The following is an 11,337-nucleotide window of genomic DNA, read 5'->3' on the forward strand; positions in this document are numbered from 1 at the left end:
CTTCTGAAACGCATCGTTTTCTACAAAGTTCGTAGCTCTGAAAAGCGAGGTTTGATTAACCAGCTATCCAGTGCATTGTTGATCGGAAAAACGACAAACGACAAGCGCTACTCTACACTACTCAAAACTCACGTTTGAATCATCAGTGGCAAATCCTGTACATATGTAAACGTGCTTACAGACTGTGAGTCAGAACAGCCGGCATTGTAGTCTTCTCTCCTAGGATCAGGAAACAGTCCTCCATGAATTGTGCTACACACATCTGAATATTTGGGTTGAACTGTTCTAGATCAGTGTTGTAAATACAGCTTAACCACTGATTTCTAGTTGTGTCCTCTTTTGGAAGGCCAAACAAAGTATTTTCACTTTCACAATGAAACAGTGTCTCCACAACATGGAGCTGGCAGCAACAGCAAGAATCAAAGGTTACGCCTTCTTTATTTGCGTGAACATTTGGGTGGTGTTATGCAAATCTTCCTATAAGTGAAGTAGGCATATAGGGGCATGTTTAAACGAGCCGTTTTAGAGGGGCATGGACAAGTCTTAACTATTATAAAGAATATCTCTTTGGTTTTGAGATTTTAGTCTTTGCAACTTTACAGATCTTCTTTAAGCACCAAGAGCTTGTAACACTCCAAAGAGAAAGGAAAAATTGAAATCGCATCATATGACCCCTTTAAACACAAGTAGCCTTTTTGGAGTTGTAAAGTCATAATCTGTTAAATTCTGTATTGTAAACGTTCATAAGCATTAAAACATTAAAAGATATATTACAGAGACTTTGTTTGATCAAGGTATACAGTTTTTCCCTCTGTTCCCAAGTTCAAATATAACTGCCGTCATAAATGAAAGCCATTTGGATGAGATGTGTAAGTTACGGGAGACTCACAACAGCAGCATGTCACTGTGGTCTACTGGTTTGTGTGTATTAGTCATGGTCATTGATAAAGGAGTCTGGAATGCTTTTTCCTGTATTCCAGTCTCTGACAGTCCTCTCATGCTATGCCCAGGACAAGAAATATGCAGTTTAATGATACCTAATATGATACCTTGTTTAGTGATAACTTTTTTATTTTAAATATGCAGTAACAATTTTAGAGATTCTCCAGGCACCTGGTGATGTGTGGTGTTCTCTTATTTAAACAAGTAGGCCTACCTGTTCCCTTTTAAGGGAACTGGCTTTTAAAATGTAGCTACATTTAAAACCTTGAAAGCAGAAGAAATGAAGGTGTTGTGGGTCCATTCATCTGTCAGATGCTCAGGGGAAATCAGCCCCCATGTACGCTTCCTGTAGAACGTGGTCTACTTGCTGTTAACAAGTCCCCTGACTCCAGCTGACAGGCAGCCACAAGGAAAGGTTTAGTAAAGTCAGACAAGTCTATGTTCTCTTGAGTATTGTTTACTAATGTTCTATCTGAAGAGGAATCAGAGAGAATGGATAGTTGGTTGTATACCCATTAAATGTAATGAAACGAAGAAGAGTGATTTAAACTTATATATATAAGATTAGATATCTTTGTAAACTTAAATTTGTATCTTAATGAATAAATAGGTTACATAATCTTGATTAATCAACATCGACAATCACCAGATTTCAGACCCGATTCCATGACCCGACAAACACTACTGTTCAAACAAGTTTTTGAACAGTAGTGTTTTTTTATTTTTTATAAAAGCTGTTCTTTTTAGCTTTTTATTCATCAAAAATCCTGAAAAAAGTATCACAGGCTCCAAAAGAAGAAAAAAGTTAAATAAAATTAAGCCGTACAACTATTTCCAACATTGATAATTAATCAGCATATTACAATGACTTCTGAAGGATCACGTGACACTGATGACTGGAGTAATGGCTGCTGAAAATTCAGCTGTACCCTCACTGGAATAAGTTATATTTTAAAGTATATTACAATAGAAAACTATTAGATTGTAATTTCACAATATTATTGTTTTTTCTGTATTTTTGATCAAATAAATGCAGCCTTGATCAGCATAAGAGACTTAAAACTTAATTTGAATAGTATTTGTGTGTGTATATATAATTTCATTATAAATTGAGAATACATTTTAGCTAAAATATATTATTCGATTTTTTGCATGAAAACATTCATACACAGATTTTAAACACATATATGTACGCACACATGCTTAGCGAATGAGACTTACATCAGCCCTGAAATAAATAACTTTCATGTCTAAGCATGAAACAATATCTTGCACCACACACATATGCACACACAAATTTAATCCTGGGTACTTTGTTTATCTGCTAGTGAATTCTTGAAGAAACATCCTATAAGACATGAAATAATGACACAACCCCACTGATTTTCCATTTTACCTTTGTTTTTATCAGAACAGCCAGTGCTTGCTGTGAGAATGATCCCTTTATCTCAGTTTCATTAGTATGTGTGTGTGTGTGTGTGTGTGCCGCTCTTGGCCAGGACGGCGTGTCGGTAAGACAGTCACTTCCTGGTGTCTGTGATGTTCAGGCAGATTACAGAGATGCTTTGAAGCTTTGGCTCCTCATGTCTCTGGTGACAGAACGAACAGACCCCTGCCTTCTGCTGCCGTACACAGAACTGAGCGGCACATTGACGAAAGGCGCCACGCTGAACCTAAGCTTCTCATCGGCTTCATATGTTCCTTTACCTCCTGTGAACAATAAAGCCACACCTATTCAATCTCAATCCAGGGGCTTTAGAGAGAGGGAAATTACATGCATAATTTGAGATGTCCAACGGAGCTAAAGAGGAAATAATGGCTGGTCAGTAATCGGCCTTAACTGCAGCCATCCAGACTTTGGTGTAGACATTTATCAGAACCTTCCACCTTGATGCATGGTGTAGGGCTCACCAAGAAACTTAAAAGAAAGTCAGAATGACAAAGAGACTCTGTAGGCTGACTCAGACCTGGAATATAAGATGATATTTGATAATCAAGGGTTTGATCATCTGCCCCCTGGGAATTAAAGCGGTGCTTTGAGCTATAAAGAACTGGAAAATGTCAGTCTGAAAGGTGATGATAACAGCTCAGGGATGAACAGATCTGTCCCCAATGGTTAAAATTCATGAAGCAAGCCTTGTGTCTTATTTCATGCAAAGATATTTACTCCACTACTGGGTTAAGATAGCCTGGAGCATGAAGTTTCCCCGGGTAAACCTATCCCAAATGGCATCTGTTTTTGTTGAATATATATAATGCATCTGATTTCATGAAGCGTCATTAATGTAAAAATAGTAAAACAAACATGCTATTTAAATCTAATTTGACACATTAATTGAACAACTGAATAATGAGTATGTGTGAGTGTGACGTGATGTGTGGCCAAGTATGGTGACCCATACTCGGAATTTGTGCTCTGCATTTAACCCATCCAAAGTGCACACACACAGCAGTGAACACACACACACCGTGAACACACACCCGGAGCAGTTTAATTTATGAAATCCCTCATATGGACAAAAGCATTCAGCTATCACTGTAGATAAGCTTAATAAAAAATGTGAAGACAATACATGCACGAAAGCGACAATGGTATATGTGTGTTTTTCAAGTCATCTCCAGTTAATAAATAAAGTATCTGGATGATGCAGTGCTAACTGACATAGCATTTAGTAACCATAAAAACTATAAAATATATTTTCTGCCTTATTCTGTGATAAACATGTTAAATAAAATGTGTAGTATATAAACAAATCATAAAATTGCCATTAGAAATATAGGAAATATAGTACATAATACAAATAGTTGATTTCAGAACAATACTGCACTTTAATTTTACTCTCAATACCTTAAGTATATTAGAGTATGCAACAAAAAAAAATTTACTTGAAGGTGAGTAAATGATTACAGAATTTTCTGTAATTTTACAGAATTGTTTTTTGGGTGAACTATCCCTGCAACTAAGGTTTTAAATATGACTAGTAGTTTTTGATGTTGAAGGGAATCACGTGGTATGCAACTTTTCCCTTTGAGGGTACTGATTATTTGAGTTAAAAGAGATTTCAAAAAGAATGACAGTGAGCAGCCTTTATAGTAAGAGCTGCTGGGGTCACAGCTTGCCTTTTCTTCTAATCTGTCTTTTTCTGCTTTTTCAGATTTTCTTTATTACTCTCTGTCCGTCTCTCCCTCACGCACTCTACCTCTCTGCTGCTTTTTCCTCCTCTCCTGCCCTCCTCTTTATGATAAACAGACATAAGTCTGTGCTTCAGTCACAGACTGAAGCACACCAGAGTGTCGTGTGTGTTAAAAACGTTTCCCAATGGCAGCATCACAGTTTGTGTGAACTTTTCAAATGTCTCTGAATCTGGTGGAAGACCATCGTGGCGCTTCATGGCTTTGAACGGTTATTCTCCTGTGAATTCTCCTTTCCAAAGGGTCTCTGCCTTCAGAGGCTCACAGAGAAGAAAAGCCTCGAGCGACAGATATCAGTACCCCCCACCCTCCTTTTCTTCATCACACACACACACTCACTCACACAGTGTGCCTCCCCCACAGTGTCTCTCATCAGAACAGGCTGTTAAAAAGCCCACTACTTCCATTAAAGAGACCTTAAAAACAGAATAATACATTAAAGAAGCTTAAACATCAGATATAGCCTGCTACAAAAACAATAAGTAAGCCAAATGAAATAATCATTAGAGTAATTGGATCAGAGAACAGTGGCATGTGAGAGAGTTACTGGAAATGGATGATTCTGACGATGACAGTGTATCAGATCCATGTGGCAAGTCAAACCTAGAAATCTATTTGATTTTAGCTTTCATCCTAAATGAAAAACTTCACTGGAATTTCAGAGAAGATGAGATGATGCTTCCAGTTATAGGCATTTATGGTCTGTACTGATCTAACAAAATACACCAATCTGCAAACTGTAACTTTAGTATAAATAGAGGGCGGGTAAATGACAGCATTTTCATTTTTAGGTGAACTGATTAGAAGTCATAAAACTTTGTATTTGATCTGTATGTTTAACGAAGAGTCATTTGGCAAGCACATATCAGAACAACGAACACAGAACTCATACAAATCCAGAAATGTTTTAAAACTCTACTGTTGGTTTCTACTGTGTCACTGTGCCTCATGTGAAAATAAATGTGAAAATAAATTAGTCAGGGAAAGAGAGTCCCCAAACATTTACACTGGAAAATGGCAGGTGGTCTCCGTTCATCCCTATTGATTTTGCTGACTAAAAAATTATGCAGATTGTACAGATTTATTTTAAAGGGGTCATATGATGCAATTTTAAGTTTTTCTTTCTCTTTGGAGTGTTACAAGCTCTTGGTGCATAAAGAAGATCTGTAAAGTTGCAAAGACTAAAGTCTCAAATCCAAAGAGATATTCTTTATAAAACTCAACCACACCCCCCTAAAATGCCTCATTTAAACACACACCCACATCTCTATGTCACGTTGTGGGCAGATTTGCATAACGCTGCCCAAATGTTCACGCAAAGAAAGAAGGTGTAACTTTGATTCTTGCTGTTGCCGCCAGCGCCATGTCGTGGAGGATGTTTCGTTGTGAAAGCGAAAATACTTTATTTGGCCTTCCAAAAGAGGACACAACTAGAAATCAGTGGTTAAGCTGTATTTACAACACAGTTCCAGAACAGTCCAACCCAAATATTGAGTGTGCAGCACATTTTATGGAGGACTGTTTCCTGATCCTGGGAGAGAAGACTACAATGCCGACGCTTCTGACTCACAGTCTGTAAGTACATTTACATATGTAAAGGATTTGCCACTGATGATTCAAACATGAGTTTGAGTAGTGTAGAGCAACGGTTCTCAATTCCAGTCCCCGCGCCCCCTTCCCCTTCTCTCCACATTTTGTATGTTTCTCTTATCACTTCAGATGTTTGTTCTATTGGAATGTAAGTGCCCTGCGAAGTGGACATCACAGGATATTCCGCCATAATTCCAGTTCGAAGTGAATGTATATGTTCCATTCAAAGTGCATTGAAGTGTGAGAGCAGTAAATTTAAATTGTATTTATTGACAGAGGTGTATGATGTCACACTTGTCCATGTGTAAAGACGTTGCGCAGCGCAAATTCGTGAATGAATGTTCTGAAGTGAAATAAACTTCAACAGATGTCCCTGCTCAGGGAATAGGGAGCAATGAACCCTGTGTAGGGACCATGTCAATGGGAACACAGTTCAAGCACGGAGCTCACTTCTAACAAGCTGATTATCTGAATCAGGTGTGCTAACAAAGAGAGAGATGCAAAATATGCAGAGATAGGGGGCGCGAGGACTGGAATTGAGAACCGCTGGTGTAGAGTAGAGCTTGTTGTTTGTCGTTTCTCCGATCACAAATGCAGACATGGTTTTATGTTTACACGGCGCGGCACGATGCAATGCAATGCGTAAAAAAACAGTATAAGTCATTATAACCTGTAATTATGTCCCCACTGGATGCAACAAATGGCTTGTTTGTAATAAGTTTTATTGTTTTTGTCTTGTGGCGCCGGTGTTCTGACCAGGACACACATTACAATATGTTTAGGGGCGTAACATTTCCGTCACACGCTTGAGGCATTCGGCCAATCACAATGCACTGGATAGCTGGCCAATAAGAGCACACCTCGCTTTTCAGACCGATGAGCTTTGTAAAAAATGACACATTTCAGAAAGGCGGGTATAGAGGGGAAACAATAATGTACATTATGTGGAAAACAATGTGTTTTTTTAACCTTAAACCACATAAATACATTTAATTACACTAAATACACAAAATAATGTTCTTAATTGTTCTTTTAGCAACATCATATGACCCCTTTAAAAGTACTATTCGTACTAGAATTCTGGCATACGAATAGTAGAAAAGTTTATTTTCATCGCTGCAATGTCCATCTGTCCTTCACAGCTACAGCAATGAGTCTTTGAATCCAACATTGGCACTCTAGTTTGGTTCACAGTGCTGGTCATATAAAAAGATAAGGGGATGAGACCGAAATTTCAATTTAGCCCTTGCTGCAGCAAGAGGATGATGTTACCCACGTCTTTCCATTAGAATGTTACTTTTATGTGGTGCATGTGTGTTTTTTGATTGTATGATCCTAACTGAATATCTCAGTCTTTTTATCCTGGCTGAATTAGGTCAAATCTGCCATGAGTTTTCAGTAATCCTAAAGCGGTAGTTTATTGAAAAATTGTGTGATTTTCTTTCTTATGGAAGTGTGAATTTGATGAAAGTGAATATGGGCTGAGGCTGTCAAACTCAGAAAAAAACACCTTAAATGTTGTTCATATGAGTTGTGTGCTATCTCTTCTGAAGTCAAATGCATTGTGTGAAGAACAGAGTGATGTTCAAGTCATTCACTGAAGATTTTCACTGTATCCCGCACTAACTCTCAAATAAATTACTGTAGCAGCACGGCAACAAACATCAGACCAGTGGCTCTTAACCTTTTTGATTGCAAGGAAATCTTTTTGATTCCGTTGTCTACAATATTGAAAAGGATGTTTGTTATTCCCTGAATCTTAATTTCTGGAGAAGAGTAGAAGATTAGTCAAAGTAAATAGTGATTTAAATTTTAGTGTTATTGTTTGGCTTCAGAAGACTATAGCACATGCATCTTAAAAAGGCTTTCCTATAGCTCCAACAATACAACATGGCAACAACAATACCAAAGGCATGGGTTCGATTTCCAGTAAATTCATTAACTGGTGATACCAAATGTGTCAAACTAACTGAATTCCCCTTCACTTTCATTTAATGGAAAAATATTTCTTATTTAAGTAAATGATAATCATACTGTATATGGATAACAATCCAATTCTACTAGCTTCTATGCGCCAAGGTGAAAGAACCTAGCAAGTCTTGATTTTGTTCTTAAATGGTTGCACTCTATGGATGAATGCTTCTACATTTAGCCTCAGTCACCACTGCAACTTATGTTGCAGCACAATGTATTAAAAAATAAGCTCAAAATTTGTCTCGTTTAATACAAAATATTGATATGATCCACCTTTACACTAATAGGTATTCAAAGCTTCTGTAACTCATTTCTATAATGTAATGTAATGTAACATCATGGCTACCATAGCTAATAATACATATAGAATATATTATATTGTTACAGTAATATAATTTGTTGTGATCAATAGTTATTAGAAATACAACAGAAAAGGTTTGCTATGGAAGAATACTATACTTGAAGTCTGCGAAGAAGAATTTAGTGGAAATATGAAGGCATTTGGCGTGGATACAGTGCATTACAATACATTAATACTGTATTAACATTAGCCACTATGACAGCCTGATGATAATTTTTTGTTCACAGCTTAGGTACGGAATGTAGTGTTGTAATGAAACTCTCTGAAAGTTTAATCCACTTTCATTTGATTGGGAACACGTTAAAGACAGCTTCTCTTGCTGGAGCAGAGTCTCATGTTTGGGAGCCAAGGTAAACTAAACTTTCAGAGAGCAGAGTTCTAAGATTTCATGTCAGCAGAGACAGATAATGCACCATGGGTGCGTCTGATGAAGGAGTCTGTCTCTACCAGAGACAGTACCAGACACAGACAGTTACCGTCCTAAGCAGAACCAGCACCCTATAGCTTTAACCTGCCATGCTAAAACAAATCGCTTTAAATCTAAAGCCAAGCCCAAGTTACCTCAGGCTGGACTTCCAAGACTTCAAAGAACACCTGGCCAAGAATCCTAGAAATCCATCTGAAGCAAATCCAGATTTTATTCCATTCACTTATGGAACATGTCCAACATACAAAATTAGGGCTAGTGTCATTCCCGATCACAAACCAATAAATAAATAAATAAAAACTATTAGCAGATATGTATGTGTGTATATATATATATATATATATATATATATATATATATATATATATATATATATATATGGAAAATACACAAATACATGGAAAATAGAAAGCAAATGCTGAACCATGCAAATATATTTAAGCAAGTCAAATGAGTCACAGAACCAGTTCTTAAGGAACCAGCTGAGTAAACAGTGCAAATGGGTTTCACAGTTTAGGGATTTTTGAGAGATGATTTTGTATATTCTAGTGCGTGAGTGTAAATGATACGTAATTGTGCCGTGTCATCCTTCAGGGTGCCTTTCATGTCCCGAGTTGAGTGAAAATCAAGACCAGCCCTGTGTTAGATATTAATGGTAAAATGAATCACCAGAACAAATGTGATGATTGTCCCCATGGGTCTGTGGCTGCTTTGATGAGAAATGCATCCAATGGACTGTTTTCAAAAGACATTGCATGTCATTGGCTTGTTGAAGTAAATGAAACTGACCCACCTCATTGTGCTCCTTTGCTTTCGGATCCATCTCTTCAAAGTATGGCCAATATGGTGGTCAGATTCCATTAGATTTTAAGCCAAAGAAAGCACAGAACCAGTGTGAAATGGCATTACAAAAAGTATGTGATAGAAAAAGAAGATCCAACGTCCAACATGTCTATTCAAACATTAATAGCTTCCCTCAGGTTTAAGGCCTGTTGCAAACAGATACATCACATCTTAAATATGGCCAATAAGGCTGTGTGTGGCTTTATATGAGTGATAAGAGCAATGGCAACAGTATATGAGATGGGCTGAGATGAGTTAAATCACATCACAGACTGCCTGAAGAACAGCCTGAGGGAGTTCCAGTGTAGAAATAATGGCAGCTTTTGGAAAGCCTATGCCATACCAGAGAAGGACAAATTGAGGGTCATGTGTCATTTAATACACAAAATGCAGATCTGAATCAAGTAAGTGTTTAATATGTCAGCTAAAAGTGATTATAAATAATAGTTAATGGCTTCATTAAGTAAACTAAAAATCATATGACTTATTGTAATCCTGATAAATACTCTGCACTGTTCAGATGAATACATGTATTAACTATATATTATATTTCCACTTAACAAAGTCCATGGTAGGTATATGTTAATGTTCTGGATGCATTTATGTTTACTTTCTTATCACTATAAACTAAATTCAAACTTCAACACCCAGTACAGACTTTGGAAATTGAAATAATGTACACATTAATTGAAAGCCGGTACTATAATATAAACAGAAACATTGTGTTCTAATTGTTAGAGTAGTGCAGTGCAGTTCATGTACAGTACATTACAGTTTGCACATTTCCTGCATGTCATTCAGATGGGGGAAAAAAGGAATAAGATTTAGTTATGAGTCCTAAAGTTTTGGTATTGGGACTTTCCAGAAATCCAAGCATAATCTGCCACATAAAAGAAATGACTAACAAACAGGATTAGGCCATAGTTAAATTAGGACATTTAAGTATTCTTTATTAAAATGCCTTAGAAAAAAACATTACTGGCGTGCATCTTGAGATATATCAATAGTACTTTTACAGAAGTAGCAGCTGTTCTTGCGTCCAGTTTGGTTTTCTTTTACGTTTACATGCCTTACTATCAGCCATGATTATTCTACTCTGTTAATTAAAAGCCTATTTATATGCATATCTGCCAACTGTTTACGAGAAGCATGTGTAAGAGGCTGACATAACAACACATACTTGTTTAATTAGGGACACTTAGCCTGCATTTTAAAATCTTTATTTGAATGTGCATTTTTTTTTTTATTATTATTTTTAAACCTTTATCTGAATATGGCAACATAATATCACGCTCTACAATATTTTACAGTATTTCTATGAATAAATCTCTGACAGAGACCCCTCCCCTATCAGCCAATCACTGTGTGCATAGTTAGTGAGCATGCTGATCCCTTACTCTTAGCTTAAAGACTTCTCTCTATTCCTTAGGAAAAGTTTGTCTCTGCAGCTTTGTGAATAGGTTTTAAGAGAAAACTCATAGCTAAAAACTTTTACCTCTATGGACCCTTTTCACATTTCCGGGTTTCTCAGCAGCGGAAGTCGTCATAGTTGGGTAAACTTAAAGAGCAGTGAATGGGAGAGTACCACACATATATCTTTTGCATTCCCATTTGTTGAAATAGCAAAAGAAAAACTCCACAATAGTGTTTTCTTGACTTTCAGTAAAAGGAACAAAAAACTGAGAGAGACTGATAACGGCAGTCAGAAGAGAGAACAATACCTCCCATAGACACTGCATTAGAAACACCCTCGCATAAGCGTTAACTGTTTTTTGTAATTTGATGCAAATGTGATATAATACAAAGAATAGTGTTATAAATGTACATAAGTTTAACAAAAAATACAAATACAAATATAAAAACTTTCGAGGATTTTGGATGCTGATGACCGTTAAACGCATCATCACAGTCTTGTGAAAAGGGTCAATTTAGGAGAACTCTTAGTGGTAAGATAAAAGTTTTTGTGAATACGGGCCCTGGGCTGCATGCAGCCCTGACAAAACGGTGC

Source organism: Cyprinus carpio, chromosome A7, assembly GCF_018340385.1.
Source record: "Cyprinus carpio isolate SPL01 chromosome A7, ASM1834038v1, whole genome shotgun sequence".
In the NCBI taxonomy this organism is placed as follows: Eukaryota; Metazoa; Chordata; class Actinopteri; order Cypriniformes; family Cyprinidae; genus Cyprinus; species Cyprinus carpio.